Source organism: Corvus kubaryi, unplaced genomic scaffold, assembly GCF_017639235.1.
Source record: "Corvus kubaryi isolate FWS band 111438036 unplaced genomic scaffold, C.kubaryi_AGA036_p1.0 37396, whole genome shotgun sequence".
Lineage (NCBI taxonomy): Eukaryota > Metazoa > Chordata > Aves > Passeriformes > Corvidae > Corvus > Corvus kubaryi.
Window position 1 is genome coordinate 14732735 of NW_024581135.1, and position 13830 is coordinate 14746564.

The window sequence follows — 13830 nt, forward strand, 5'->3', positions numbered from 1 at the left end:
GTAGTTTTTGCATTTGTTCTTCAGGTCCTTCATGCTAAACTTTTATTCCCTTCTGACCAGGAACTGTCCACACTAGCTTTCTGCATTTCCTACATGAAAGAACTTTACCCAGTTTTTCAGTCAATTTAAATTATCTCTTCCTGAAACGTAAAGAATTTAGGTAATGAATTTTCTACCTTTGCTATCAACTGCTTTTTTCCCACTAAATAGCCATGGACGAGGCATGGAAGGTCTTGGTTTTCTTAAAGTTCTTGGACTATCTTTTGTAACAATGCTTTCTATGGTAGAGGTTTTCATCTAGTGAACTCACCATTCTGTCCTTGTTGTCATTGCCAGCTTATCATCATCACCAATTTATCATACACTAGGAAAACCCCAAACTTTTTTGTTCTGGAGATGTTTTCATGCTGCCTTGATTTACCGTATAACTCTGTTTTCCTCTCTTGTAGCTAGACTTGGAGAAAAAAAAAAGTCCTTCTATGCACATACACCAGAGTTTCTGTTTTAGCTCATGTAACAAAGGCTTGTGTTTTTGTTGTCATGGCTGCCACGTTTTGTTCCCATAGCACTGTCTGTGTGGACGTGGATGTGATTCATTACCTACAGACACTAGAACCTACACCCTGTCCTGTTGTTTGTACTCAAAATGCTTCCCTGTAATAGAAAAAACTAGTACATCAGGTCTGCCTCTTGGTATGTTCAAGCCAATATCCAAGTTGTTTGGCTTTGATCCATCTCCAAGGGCCCATCAATTGATTTACAAAAGCAGGGTTGACAAAACCATGGAATATTCCACTGTGAGCAGCAGTCAATGCATAGTCTATATTTTAACATAAACTGATGTCCACCATTTCCATGTTATACAAGGCAGCATCCGCAAATATATGATCTTAAAGATTATTCAGAGTAAAAGCAAAGGAATAGATCATTCCTGTCATGATAAAACGGCAAAATTTAACAAGTTTAAAAATGCCAGCTATAAGTTGTAGGGGGAGGATATGTCTTGCCTGAAGTTTTCTTGCATTTCTGAATGATTGGAGTGCTTGGTGTAGTGCCTGGTGCACTGACTGGAGACCCTGGGGTGCCACATGCAAAATCAAATAGCAAAACACTTAGTAAGTTTATGTATTCCGTACCTGGCCCATGCAAACAAAGCATGCCCACCTGGATATTATTTTTTTACAGAATTACAGAATCATCAGGGTTGAAAGAGACCTTCAATATTATCTACTGCAATCACCAACCCAGCACCATCATAATCATCCCTGACCATATGCTCAAACGCCTCATTCAGACACCTTTTTAACACTTCCAGAGACGGTGACTTCACCACCTCCCTCGGCAACTTATTCTGATGCCTGATCATTCTTTCAGTGAAATTTTTCTTCTAATATCTAATCTGAACCTTCCCTGCTGCAACTTAAGGCTGTTTCCTCTCATTGTTTTGCTTGAGACATGACAGAAGAGACCAAGCCCCACTTAGCTACAGCCTCCTTTCAGGGAGTTGTAGAGAGCGATGAAGTCCCCCTTGAGACTCTTCTCCAGGCTAAACACCCCCAGCTCCCTCAGCTGCTCCTTATAGGACTTGTTTTCCTGACCCTTCACCAGCTCTGTTGCCCTTTGAATGTGCTCCAGTACCTCAACATCTTTCTCATAGTGAAGGGCCCAAAACTGAACACAGCACTCAAGATGTGCCCTCACCAGGGGCGGGTACAGGCAGACAGTCACTGCCCTGGTCCTGCTGGGCACACCATTCGTGATACAGGTCAAGATGCCTTTGGCTTTCTTGGCCACCTGAGCACACTGTTTGCTCATATCCAGCAGGCTGTCCACCAGCACCCCAAGTTTCTTTCTGCTGAGCAGCTCTCAAGCCACTCCTTCCCAATCTCACAGCATAAACCCTTCGCTCTCCTCCAGATTACTATAAAACATTGCCTGCAAGTAGTTGTAGGTGTACACTTAGGTATCACCTGTGAACATGATAAATAATCAAAAATTTCTTGTAAATTCACTCTTTTAATGTATAAATTCACTAATCAGTTCAATAATCACTTAGGATTGGAGCCTGTTTGATCAGCTCTCACAAGTATAAAACAGAACACTCTCTTCAAAGTGAAACCCCTTGCTTTGCCACTAAACTACCCCCACTTGAATTTCCTTCACAATTCTTCTTTTTTCTTTTTCCTTTATCTTTTACTGCTGGTTCTTTTCTCTGGCCCATTTTCCTCAATATCCCAGGCAAAGAGCAAAATTCCCTAAATATTTCTCCAGAATCTCACAAAAAATGTCAAAACTCTGAGACCTGCCAACATTTCATTTTCTTTTAATAAAAGACAATTCCCCTTCCCTTCTTTCAAGCAATGTAACACATTCATTTTGCAGAACTAGGCTCTGAAAAACTACCCCGACTCCAGCTTTTGAAGGAAATGAAGTGTGTCCCACCATGGAAGAACCTCCTGGAATGTACCATTGGAGACAAAGAAATTTGGGAAGACACGTCATATTTCCCATGTTTGAATCCTGCTGAGTGCTTGTCCTTTCTGCTATTTTGTGGCAATAAGCTCCACAGGCTAATAATGTAGTGGAGGGTTTTTCAGTCAAGTCGCCACAAGTATAACAAGGTATAATAAGGAGAAAATAGGGAACAATTTAAAAGAGAGGGTATCTACATCAGGTGGAAGGCTTAATTCAAGGCTGGATATTTGCCTGAAAAAAGAGTATTTCAAACTGGAATTAGATGAGAAGACTCCTAAAGGCTGTGTTAGAACAGAGTAGCCTCTTTCAACTTCTCATGTAGGAAGTATTTCAGTTCCCCAGAAATGCATCACGACTTTCAGCTTTCATTGGCTGCTGTCTGGATAGATGCCAGTACAGAGGAGGAAAGGGAAAATATGTTTTTTTTCTTTCACTCCAGCTAGAAATCTGGTTTCAAGGAAAATATCTGCTCTGCCTTTCATCAAACTCAGTGTTGGGCCAGTTGATGTGTTAGGGCTTGGGGATATTCCATGCAGTGTTCTAACAACAGGGACTCATTTGACTACCGTGCAGCCAAATGTCCTCTGTGTGGCCTCGTGGGATGGGCAACTGTCAGGTCACCTTGCAGGAAACAGTGCTTTCCTTTGAAGAGGTGGATGTTTGGGTTCTGCTCTGCTTATCTCAGGTAGGTTCCCTCTACAAGGTCAGAGTCCAGGACATTTCTCAGGAACAGGCCATTCACAGCTCTGCAGCAAAGTAAACAAACAGGATCTGATCACAAACAGCTCATTATCTTCTCCATTTTCTGAATCATCACATCCAGCTTGGAATGGGAATCCCGTCTAAGCTGGTTGTTTTTGGCAAATCAGACTATCCCTTGTGACCAGAAGTGACTGGTTTCTTCCCTTTACTCCCCACACTTTGCTGAACATAATATAGATACTTTCCAGCCTCCGTTGTGGGTAAAGACAGGGAACCAAAGGGACTAGGAACTCTTTCCAGTGGCAGCCCTGCTGGAACAGAGCTCCAAGCAAAGCAATGTGGAGAAAGGACAGAAAACCTGTCATTTGGGCAGCTCCCTTTCAGAGTGGTAACAGCAGCAAAGAAGAGGCCAGATAATGGCAACTTGGAGTGGGAGAGAGGGATAAGAAGCCATGATGTGGGCTGGAGTGCATCCACTAAGTGTTCAGAAAAGAGACAGTTTTCAATAGGACCTTGAAATGCACTGCAATCTAGTAAACATGTGTGTGTCAGCAGCAAAGGCTCTGGAGTACTCTGGGGATTTTCTTATTTCCTGGAGATTCTGACACAAAGAAAAAACAATAGAGGAAAGAAGAAGAAGAACTACATGGCAGTTTCTGTGCGAAATGTGGGAAAACATACTTTTTATCAACGAAATATTTTATCTCTTCTGAAATAGGTCAACTTGTGTCACACTTGAGTACTTTAAAGCATAAGGCAAGATGGAAAATTCAAAATGAAGAGCTCTTTTGAACAGAAGAATCCAAATGTTTCAAAGAATGTTAATTTTTATCTTCGTAGATTTTTCATTAATACACAACAACCACAAATGAACAGTGTGGCAAAGCCAAAAAGAAATGTGTAAACTTGCAAAAAAATCCCACGTGAAAACTTTTCTCTGGGGAAAAAAAATTACATTTCCACAGTTTAAAAACATGAAAAGGTTGGGGACAGAGTGTTTTAATCCTTCTTTGTGCATCTGGGAAAGTGGGTGTCAGCACCACTCTTTTTTCCCTTCTTGGATCCCAGTGGGTGCCAGAAGAAGCAATTTTCCTAGCCATCCTGAGAGGACATAAATACCACAGAGGAATTTCTTCAGATTTGAAGCCAGTGCTCTGTCATAACGTGGACAATACCTTGGAGGTGCTGAAGTACTAGCAAAAGGAGAAGAGAGTCAGGCCTGCATATGGCTTTCTGTGGCAGAGCTGAGCCAAGACTGCTCAGTCCCATCACCGACAAGCAGGAGATCTGAGTCAGTGAGGGTGGTAGAAAGGAATGAGTACATCAGAGCCTCCCAATTGCACATGATGAACCAGTTGGAATATCGGCACAACTCAGCCTTTCCCTCCAAACACACAGAGATGCTTTATGCAACTCTCACTGTGCAGGGGAGATGAACTGTTCTCCATTGGATACAGAGGAACAACATGAAAGTCCAGCATAAACATCCCTCTGTCAGAGCCATCGCTGCCCACCTCCTCCCCATCACTTACTTACTCATCCCTCCCATGGGCAGGACTGGAGATGAAATAGCAGTGGAAAGCAATAGACAAGCCTGCCCAAAAGGAAATTGAGCAGCTGCTGGAGCCTCAGAGTGACACTGGAGTAAACAGCTTGTGTCTGTAATGACAGGAGCTTAATACATGGATCATCATGGATATGACAGACACTGGGTCCCTTTGTGTTGTGGACATATGGAAACCAACAAATTCAATTAGTCCCATGTTTCTGGACCATGTTGTTGTGTGTGTAGATCAGTTCCAGAGGACAGACTGGAAAGCCCTGGAGCAACCACTGCTGTCTTTCAAGGAGTACATCTAAGCCTCTTTGAAAATACTCAGTGGGGAATGTTTGCTTCAGATATTGTCCTCCCATGCAAATTGCATTTCATCATGGGCCTGGAATAGTGGAGGGAAAAAAGGACTCTTTGGTATAAAGGGCTCAGACTGAAGTTCTAAACACCAAGCCCATATTTTGAAGCCGTAGGGAACCATTGCTGACAGTAGCAGAACATGGATGACAATGGAAGGAATTGTAGGAAACACCTAGTGGGGAGAAGACGGCCTGAACAGCACACTGAACTCCTGTAAGGAAGGAGCAAGAAGCATCACATCAAAGTAAAACTATAATTTATACTTCATGCAATAAATTACACTTTGGTTAGCCCAAAACAACCAAATCATCACAGAAACTATAACAATTTATTTCCCTCTTAAGGTCGTGTTACTCAGCAGTTGGCAAAGTGGAGGCCCTTTCTTGCAGCTCTGTTCTCCAGATACAGTGTCTGTCTTACTAACACTAACCTGTTTTCTGCAAGGTAAATTGAAAATCTTGAGGCTGCTCAGCCAGAATGTGTTAATTAGAAACTGAAGGGGCATTTTGCAAGGTATGATTCACTGTGCTTGGACAGTGAGTGATAGTACGCGTTGGCAGAAGGTATGCAAATTGACAGCAAAAAGTAATTTGCACCCACGATATCTTCCCCCAAGTATTCTCAAATTCAGGAAGGTCAGAAGTTACAGAAATAGAAAGCTCTCTTTGTATGATACATCTTCAGAAAAAGTGGAATGGTCCAATATTGCAGCACACTTTCATGAGGATGAGGTGATCTGCTAACTTACAGACCACTGAGCCAGAGAGCACATTCTGCATCCCACAAAGAGCCGACTCTACCAGCCTGAAGACAGATGGATACACTAACCATTTCAGAGAGTGCCAAGCTAAATGGACAGGCTGCTGCAGTGAAGGCACCAAAGTCAGGAGAAATGACATGGAGATAAGAATGAAAATTAAAATATGCGCACATGAAAAGAAACAACCTGTTGCCAAGGCCAAAATAACCCCCCATGCACACAGACAGAAATTCTATACACCAGGGTCAAGAGTCCCAACAAAGTAAAGGATACTCCTCTCAGATGAACAGGTTCTCCAAAAATTTAGCACTGAAGTCCCAGCTGGTAGGTAAGTCAGTAGATGATGGTGAGAACACATCTTTCACTAGACAAATTAGACCCTCTTTTTCAGGGTCAAGGAAAGACCAAAAATATTGTCCTGTGATCAATGAAACCAGCTGGAGCTTTTCCATAGACTTCAGTGGTGCAAGATTTCCAGGCTTGCTGTTGATCAGAACCTTGGTCCTGGCAGATCCTCCTGGTCTCCAACCTGAAGCCCGCCCATACAAACTAATCCACCAAACATTTTTGTCACTGCAGGCAACTAGCAGAAGACCAGGCCATATAATCTATGCCTTCTTTCCTATAGGGACACCTTCATTATCCTGACCCCTGACCCAGGTACCCAGAATGTCCTATCTTCTCCTTACTTCAGTGAAACCAAGTTACTGATACCTGTTCCCTGCCCGTATCGGTCAAAACCTTCTTCAGACTGATTCTCTACATGTATAGGGCCAAGTTAATCCATACCCAGATAAGGAAAGAAACTGGTAGAGGCCTCCAGACACAACATGGTGTTGGGACATATGGGCTGGAATGGTGTGCTCCACTGAATGGTGTTGGCAGGAGAAGATGGGGAGAGCAGTCTTTCCCAGAAAATTCATGCCTTATGTATAGGTACAGCTCTTCCTGACACAGCAGATTTTGCAGGGCCAGAAGAAAAGCCTCATCCACACTTTTTCACCCACAGCCATCTTGCAACTGCTCTATTCCGTTCTGTAGCCTCACACAGCACTGGCAACAAAGAGATAATCAGGAGGACAATGTCTTCATTTAGAGACTGATGGTTCCCCCTCCTTTCTGGTAAAGACCTGGGCTTGTGGCTGGAGTTCAGCTGGGACGCAAGGGCAGCCAAGTAGCTCTTTCAGTCCACAATGGGATGGAGCAGCCATTTTAATAAAAGGGAGAAAGAGCTGTTTCCTCTGTGGCTGAAAAAGCTTGTAATTGACCTGGCAGAGCATGCAAACCCTGGTTTGCATGGGAAATGCTCTCTTTTCCCTTACACATGTGCTCCTTTGTAATACTGCTGGGGACTGCTATGCTGCTGTCTGCAGTGTCTAGCTCTTAATTATGTGCAGCAGGGTCTGTTGACATGGTGGACAGAACAGGAGACTGCTGGTAAAGCCCTCACCGAAGACAGCTCAGACAGTGCAGCCAAACCTGAAGGAAACAGCTATAACAGAGTCCCATCTCCCCACCCCACAGCATGATCAGAGCAAACTGTGAAATCTGTCCCCAAATCTTACTTCCCTCTCTGCTCCACCCTCGACATGGAAAGTATGACTGTCTCCCCAGATCAGGCTAAAAAAGTGTCTTATAAAGAGCTGCAAATCAAGGTGAATATTACCTGCAAAAAGAGGAGCTGTTTTTGTGACTTTCACATCATGATCAGCCATTTGCTGATCTCTCCTCCCATTTGTCCTGAGGGCTGCACAAGCTCAGATCCAAAAAATTCCAAGTCATATCCCAAGAACAAAGTATTAGACATAGCAAACAGGTGCATACAGAAATAGGAGGACACAAGGGTTCCAGCTAGTTTTGTAGCTATGGTTTTGCAGAAGTTCAGCATCAAGAAAAAGCTTAAGTGAACTGAACAGGGGATGGATGAGAGAGCATAAATGCTCAGTGGGTATATGGATTACATGCTAAAAGTGCACTGGCTGTGTCAACCCAGCATCAGCTGTTCACTCACTTTTCCATGGAGGTGGCTGGTTCAAAGGAGGGGGATCTAATACATTTCTTGAATCAGTGTCCTAAAATTCAGTATTTATTAGATCCTGCCTTTGCTGAGTCTCTTAGATGGGAGAAAGGCACCACTGATTTGCTTCCAAATTCTTGCCAGGAATCAAATTTCCACCCATTTTTTCTTTGTCAGTTCTTTTTCTCTGGTGCATCATTTCTTCAGCTCCTCTCCTGCTTCCTTTATCTCCATCTGTCCCCAAACAGTACTGTTTGCCTGCTGCAAAATAGATGCAAGTATTGCCAATTTATGCTTAAGTTTCTTTTCTTCCTCTCTCTTTATAGTATACTGAGTCACATAAACAGAGATGAGGGAATCTGCCTGCCTCATGGCAAGATTGCCTTTGCTGAAATGATTTGTCTAACCTGCTATTAAAACCATTCAGAGATGGAGAATTCACAAGTGCCCTAGGCAATTCTATTGCCTAAAAATAGACTCCTGTTTATCAAATAGTCTGAAACTATAATCTGTAGCAAAGTATTATCTTATGCTCTACAGCACCAAGGCTGGGACAAATGAAGAGACCAAAATAATCTTCTGCCATCATTCCAGGGTCAAAATAAGTCCTTAGAGCCCAGTCTTCTGCATTTAGTCAAAGCATGTCTCCTGGCAGCTCTGTGTACTGAAGTTAAGATGCTTGAGCTGGTTCTGATAAGTATATGCAAGGACCCACAGTAAACAAAAATCAGTATCTTAGTTGCTGAGATTGCAGCTCTGAGTTGTGGCTACCTCCCTCCACACTCAGACATCTACAACCACGCCCACACCTTCCTTGGAAATTGTCTTGGGTTTCAGTTCCAGAGGAGCAGCTCTGGGACAAGATGAGATAGGTTTTTTGGGAGAAGACTGACTTTGTTTGTGGTTGGGATTACTTTTACCCCAGCATAGGAGAATAGAGATATTCAGATGAAAGATTAAGAGTAAAATTGAAGCATTTTCTGTCTCCAGTGTTACAGTGCGCACAGATTTTTCCAGGTGAACACATTTCTAATGCCTGCCCACACATCACACTGCTGGTTGAAAGCTCCAGCATCACAGATCTTTGACCCTCAGAGAAGTGTTGAACTTTTTGGTAAGCATGAAACAACTCAGGGGTCATCCAAGGAAGTGTGTACTCTGGTTGCATGTTCTATGAGGCTATCAATCATCAGATTTAGTGTTCTGGCCTCTTATCCCAAAAGAAGTTAAAACCAGATGCATATTTTCATAGAAAATGCCAATGACTCTAGCTCCTATGTATATGAACCATGACTTGCTTAGCCCAGGCTCATGCAGCAGATCTAAAGAGCTCAGGAACAACTTCTCTGTTGGTGCCTGAGTGAAATACTCAACATGATAAAATGGAAACAATCCCTGTCCTGTTCACTGGTCATAGCTGTGGTTCTGGAATAGTCACTTCAGGGAGTGAAGGGGAAACAGATGTGTTACCTTGCTTCCCTACCCATGGAGTTGCTGGTGAACGTTATAATTTATTTGCTTGCATTACTCTCTTCTCTGCTGACTGCAAGCCCCTCTGATTTTCAGACAGAACATCAGACAGAACTCATGGCTAATGAGGTGGACATGTTCCCCAGAGGAATGCTATTTCTCTCTTCTGCCTCTGGGTAGTCTGGAGGTCTACCTAGGACAGAGCAGCAGGAAACCCTTCAGCACTGAACAGCCCAACTGTAGAGGATGTGCCCAGTAGTGGCTCTAGACAATGTGTGAACAATGAGATCACAACAAACCCCTAATTTAAAGGGGTTTCCTTCCAACTTCATGTGCTTCAGAAAACTGTAGGGCAGCCTGTACTGTTCATGAACGTACATTGATTTAAACAGAAGCTCTGTGTTCAATAAAAAGTAATGGCTTTTGTTCCATAAGCTGTGCTTGCCTCTTTGGCAAAACCACTTAACCCGCACTCAAGGATGGGCAGGATTTCCTTTGGCTGACTTACTTTATACTTTTTGGCTATGGAATGGGTGTAGGTTTCTAAAATGAGAATGACTGACACTTTCTTTGCATATACCCAGCCAGGCTCTAGAATTCGTGATGGTGGAACCATCGATCTCAGTGGAGTTTTTCCCACTTACTTCAGCAGTGAGTTTGTCTTTCTATGCACATAAAGGTACAAATCCCAGAGTGAATTCACCTGGACTTTTCTTGTTCATAAATGAGCACACATAAAGTGAATTTAGAGGAGTCAGCCCATTTTTCTTTCCAGAATAAATAATTAGATCCTTTCGCCCAAAAGTTTCAAAGACATGTCCAGAACTTAATGCTGTCTGTCTAGTAACAATTGTGACAGATGCTGTGGAATGGTTGGATTATCTGGAATCACAAATAGAAGTTTCCATCCAGGAATTTCCTTTTCCAAACAGACACAAGATTCAATAGATAAAAACTAGAGAATCAAAGTTATCATTCTTATAAAGATTATCCAACATTCCAGTCCAGATCTTGCCATCAATGTTGTTAAATCTTCAGCCTCCAGTCCCAACATGAAGGAAATCAGATGGGAATATTTATGGCAGCTGTTAAGATGAGGCAAAAGGCACCCAGCTGCAATTCTGAGTGGCTTTTTGCAGCTGCACATGGTGGTGCTGAGACGGCCTTGATATGCTGCCTGGTGTTCCCAAATTAGCTCCCAGCAAAGAACTTAAGCCTCTAAGCTGAATGATGGTAAGTGCCTCAGTGTTCTAACTTCTGCTTATCCTGGGAATTGAGGTAAAAATGTCTGGCTGCTCGGACTGTGAAAAATACGATTTACCATTGAAATGCGTCTGGCCTAATTATCTTGAGGCCAACATTCCTAGCTCCAGAGTGATGTGATCCTCCTAAGGGTGTGATTTCAGACATATCCCCTTCCCCATGAAAGGGGAACTGAGGATCTGAGCCTCATATAAACAACAGTGCATCGCCCTATGGCTAATGCTGCTGGAAGAGGGTCTTTGGTATCTGAGAGCCTGAATCTCATGAGGAAAATTTGGCTGTTTGGCTAATGTCCCATGCCAATCAAGTTCACACAGGCTGGGAGGAATCTCTCACAGCTCATGACTGACCATGAAGAGGAACATTATTGTCTAGGAAAGGGTGCTGTGCTAGACAACGATGCATGGCCAAGTTCGATGAATTAATTGGACGAGGAGCAGCTTATTCGGATTTCTCTGGAATATTTTTATTCTGCAGACTAAGGTAGTCACTTTCCATGATGTTCTAAGCCTGTAAATTCCTTCTGGCCTGAACAATATTTTTATTATTATTATTTTTAAGCATGTAGACTAAACACGATCAATACATTTTAGAGCTGCCCAAGCAGTTCTTTCCCTTGCATTGGGAAAACAGGGCCCTTTGGATTGTTTATAGCCAGCTCTGTGCTTTGGATGGCTGACTTTGCAGGACCTCTCTTGCTTTGGGTGACACAAGGGAGGCAGTAAGAAGGTCACTGCACCCCCAGCTTGCTGTGCTTTATTCTTAGTGATTAAATGAGCACCACACATAAACTCTGCTGGGACAGCTAGTCTCTAAGGGGACAAATTCCAGTTTTGCACTGAGTGGCTTAAGTCCAGAGTCAGTTTACTGAAATCAGCAGAGTTATTTTGGATCAGGACTGAAAAGAACGTAGCCTAAGGTCAGAATCTGAGTTGAATAATCCTCAGAAGCTGCAGAGACTACCAAGTAAATACCAGAGACTGGTATTTACTTGGAAAGCCAAAGCATATCTGAAGATATTCAGACTTGAGCTGCCTGACCTGACACAGCTGAAAGCAGTTCTAGTTCTCTAGCTCCTCTCTGGCAAGAGACTTACAGCTTCTCTGCTTATCAGCAAGGACATTGATCAGTTCACTCTCCGAGGACTCTTATAAGGACTTTCACAGGGTCCCTGGGATCATATCTTTTTCTGGTTACAGCAGTGGGGCTGGTACAGGACACTTTGAGTACTGTGAGCAGTTTTGGGTGTCACAATACAAAAAAGACATCAAGCTTTGACATCCTCCCAAAGGGAAGCAGAAGGGCAGGAACCAATCTCTCCACTCTCGTGCCCAGTGACAGAACTCAAGGAAACAGCATGAAGCTGAGTCAGGGAGGCTTAGGTTGGATATCAGGAAAAGGTTCTTCACCCAGAGGGTCATTGGGCACTGGAACAGGCTCCCCAGGGAAGTGGTCACAGCACCAAGCCTGACAGAGTTCAGGAAGCGTTTGGACAATGCTCTTGGGCACGTGGTCTGACTCTTGGGGTGTCCTGCACAGGACCAGGAGTTGGACTTGATGACCCTGATGGCTCCAACTCAGCATACTCTAAGATTCTATGATTTTCTGTTCACTGATGGATAAACAGAATCTTAGGTACAGACGAAGGGACTGAATATGGATGAATGAATAAAGGGAAGAGGAATGGACATAACAGGAGAGAAACCAGCCCCTTCCACAGTGCCTTCAAAAGGCTCTATTTGACATAAATATAATGCTTCTGCCCCTCAACTCCCACTCCTCGAACAGCAACAAACAGTGGAGGGAAGGATTTTCAATTCTGCAATAATGTTCATGATACACCTTAATAAGAAGCCATGAGCTGAGTTTTATGTTGACCTTATTGTTCCTTGCCTGGTATTTCTCTTTTTTTTAGGAAGGCCTCTGGATTTGATTCAGCAGTGTTTGGGCAACTTCTAGGTCTTATCCCAGCTCTGTAGCTAGAAAACCTTACACAGTCATATTAACTCAAGAAAACATAACTTGGCTTCAAACTCTGTCCCTCCTCCTCACAGGGAATGGTCCCAGACTGCTTGAAAAAGTAGGAGGTTAGTAATTAGAAATCCATCATATTTATGTATATGCATTAAATTAATACTGTTACATATACTCCCACACAATACATTCAGTAATGTTTGGTTGGAAGTTAAACTGCAGAACACTGATTTGATCTTGGTAACATCAGTTTAAGCACGTCTTCTCCAGCACCAATCACTCTGCCCTTTAAGTTTAGCCCTAAGAATCCAGAAATCCTACATCAGTCTTCAGCTCCACCACAATTTTACCGGGTCACCTCAGAGTAACAGTTTAATATACAAGGATCTGTTTTCTCATCTGTGATACTTATTCTCAGACTCCTGGTAGGTTTGTCAGCATGCTGGATGTGCAAGAGTCACTTAGTTTTTGTGCTGGTACAAAGGGCTTTGCAGGTTAAATTTGGCTACAGCCACACCTCATCTGGAAACTTCCAAACAGGTGAGATTAGCTAAATCATGAGTTCATAACTGGATGGCAAAGAGGTTTCCTTCTTGTGATTCATTACACATCCTTCAAAGCTCACTCCTATCTTTTACTCAGCTGTTCTCAGACTTTTCTGAAAAACTCATGAAGTGGAAAATGACACAGCAAATCTGGTTGAATGATTTCCTTTAAAGGCCCTTTAGAAACTCTATTGCATGTTACAAACAGACAGCAAGACAAGATTGCAGAAACTTTTTTTAAAGCTTTTTGTTTCCTCTCTTCATTACCAGGAACCCCTTTCTCTTGGCTATTCACCCTCTGTGGTTCAGGAAAGCCTGGGCTAGAATCTCATAGGAAGGAAAAAACCAGCTCCTTTGGATGCAGTGGGGACAAACAGACAGCCTTCTCAACAGGTGCTTGCTTGGTTCCAAAGTAAAAAACCAGTATTTTAGACATTCTTTAGGTAAAATATTTTGAATGACCAGAAACTACATTTAAAGCCTTTTTCAAAAACTATTAAAACCAAAAAATTGGTAAGGATTTATTTTTTAGCAATAATGCTCACCTTTTAATTCAAGTTTTCAGTGTAAGACTAACCAAAATCCTTCATTCAAGTAAAACCCATTCTTCTATTCTTATGCTGAAATTTGGTTCAGGTTCTTAAATTACCACTGATAATCCCTATTTAGGTAAATTAATATTTTTTTATTGTCTAAGAATATTCTTAATGGC

At 42.7% G+C, this 13830-nt stretch overlaps 1 pseudogene; it reads right to left on the minus strand.

The window, feature by feature from the left end:
• Window positions 1–1198: 1198 nt before the first annotated feature.
• LOC121670388 lies at window positions 1199–1815 on the minus strand (annotated as a pseudogene).
• Between the last annotated feature and the right edge of the window lie 12015 nt (window positions 1816–13830).